Source organism: Rattus norvegicus, chromosome 11 (genome assembly GCF_021556685.1).
Source record: "Rattus norvegicus strain SHRSP/BbbUtx chromosome 11, alternate assembly SHRSP_T2T, whole genome shotgun sequence".
Classification (NCBI taxonomy): Eukaryota; Metazoa; Chordata; class Mammalia; order Rodentia; family Muridae; genus Rattus; species Rattus norvegicus.
The window spans coordinates 3,327,386-3,330,104 of NC_141544.1; positions in this window are offsets into that span (position 1 = coordinate 3,327,386).

Genomic DNA, 2,719 nt, shown 5'->3' on the forward strand with positions numbered 1-2,719 from the left:
TACCTTGCGCCAGAGGGCCTGGCAGACCTGTATGGGATCTGATGTGTGTTATATATAGTGGGTAACTCCTATTTCTGATCTTTTGTTGTAGCTGAATATAAAGTGATGTCAATTCAGAATAATCCTGAATAAGTTCTGCAGTCTCTATGTGCAAAGCAACCCTTTCTGCATATTGAGAGTCACTTACTGTATTAAGAGGCTCTTGAAAATCTGACAACACCATGAGTATTGCATATAATTCACATTTTTGAACTGACTTATAGGGACTCTCAGTCACCTTGCTTACATTTTCTGATTTATTTATGTATTTATGTATGTATGTATGTATGTATGTATGTATTTATTTATTTATTTATTTATTTATTTTTGGTTCTTTTTTTCGGAGCTCGGGATCGAACCCAGGGCCTTGTGCTTCCTAGGCAAGCACTCTACCACTGAGCTAAATCCCCCCTTTTCTGATTTATATGTTGCCTTTCCTGACTTTCTGGCATCAGTGTAAAATGTAGGGGCTCCAGATATTGGAGTTACCTTTATTATACAAGGGAGGATCCACTTAGTTCGTTTTATGAACTGAAGTCGCTTGCTTTTAGGATATCTGTTGTTAATCTCTCCTAAGAACTTACTGCATGCTCTTTGCAAATGTTCAATTTGTACCCACAAAGAGGCAATATCTGTATTAGTAAAAGGTACCACAATTTCAGCCGGATCCATTCTAAGTAATTGTCGAAGTCTCAATTTTCCTTTAAGTATCAATTCAGAGACCTTCTCAAGGTAGGTTTTCAGTTTCTTACTCTGTTTATGTTGCTAAAAATATCCATTCTAAGATATAATCTTCGCTCTGCATGAGAATTCCTGTAGGGGAATGAGTAGAGGGTAAGATGACTAATATGCAGGCCATCTTTGGATCAATACGATCTAGATGTGTATCCTGCAGTTTCCTTTCTACCAAAGCTAGCTCTTTCTCAGCCTCAGCTGATAGTTTCCTTGGGCTATTTAAATCTTTATCGCCTTGTAACGTTTGAAATAAATTGCCCAACTCTTGACTGGTCAAGCCAATCACAGGCCTCAACCAGTTAATATCTCACAGTAGTTTCTGGAAAATCATTAAGTGTCCTTAATTGTTTTCTTTTGAATTGCACCTTTTGTGGCCTAATCCTTTGTAGACTTATTTTATACCCTAGATAATAAATAGTATCCCCTCTTTGTATTTTCTCAGGAGCGATTCGTAATCCCCAGCAAGGAAAGGTTTTTTTCACTTCATCACACATTCTTTCCAGGATATTTATATCTGAATCAGACAATAAAATGTCATCCATGTAATGATAAATAATAGACTGGGGAAATTGTTTGCAAATCATCTCCAATTACTGTTGTACAAAATATTGACACAAGGTAGGGCTATTCAACATTCCCTGTGGCAGGATTTCCATTGATATCTTTTTATGGGCTGACCTCTATTGAGGGTAGGCACTGAAAAGGCAAACCTTTCCTTATCGCCTTCATGTAGAGGAATAGTGAAAAAAACAATATTTTAAGTCAATCACTATAATAGGCCATTCCTTAGGCAACAAAGAAGGCAGTGGAATCCCAGGCTGCAGGGAACCCATCAGCTGAATAATCTTATTAATTGCTCTGAGATCTGTCAACACTCTCCATTTGCCAGACCTTTTTTTAATGACAAATAGTGGAGAATTCCAAGGGCTGGTGGACTCCTCTATATGCTGAGCCTCCAGCTGCTCCTGGACTTGCTGTTCTAATGCCTGTAATTTTTCTTTTGTCATAGACCATTGATCAATCCAGATGGGTTGGTCAGTCAGCCACCTTAGTGGCAAGGCTGTTGTTGTCCAACAGCAGTGGCTCCTTGTGGTAGCACTAAATTGTTAACCTCTGCTTTATCTTGCTTATGGACAGCTTGGACCGTCTCTAACTATCCTTGATAACATTCCCTGACTGATTTAAAGTTTTTATTAGGAGCCTGATGAATTTCAGGGCCAGACCCTGAAACTGAGGGGATATTAATTTGAGTTTTCCACTGCTGTAGTAGGTGTCTTCCCCATAAGTTAATGGCTGTATCAGCCACGTATGGCCTTAATTTTCCTACCTGACCTTCTGGTCCTATACATTTAAGCCACCTGGTGCTGTGTATTATTTGGGATAAAGTGCCAACACCTTGAAGCTGCATATCCACTCCTTGAAGTGGCCAACTAGTGTGCCAAGATTTTGGAGAGATGATGGTAACATCTGCTCCAGTGTCAATCATTCCTTCAATTTCAATATTGTTTACCAGTATTTTTAGTTTTGGTCTTTTGTCCTCTATAGACGTTGTCCAAAATATTCATCTTTCGCTCCCTTTGAGGCTTTTGGGATTGTCCATAGGACTTCCCTCAGACTCCTCTGGTCCCAAAACATCTATTTTTGAATTCATGCCATTTAATTGTTCTGAGGAAGAGAACTCTCCTTGCCTGGCATTGGGGCCTGCGAGAGGCCCCCTGGAAATTTAATGGCAGGATGCGGCCCCATCTGTCTGTTATTGCTCTACATTGCTTAGTCGAATGTCCACCTCTGCCACATTTTTGACACATTCCAGGAGGCATAGTCCCCCTTTTGGTATTACTTTGGTTTTTCTTGCTGTAATATCAGAGATGACCCTGCTCACCACAATTAAAACATTTGAAATCTTGGGTCATCTCTAGCTGCCCAGTGGCAGCTTCTCCTATCA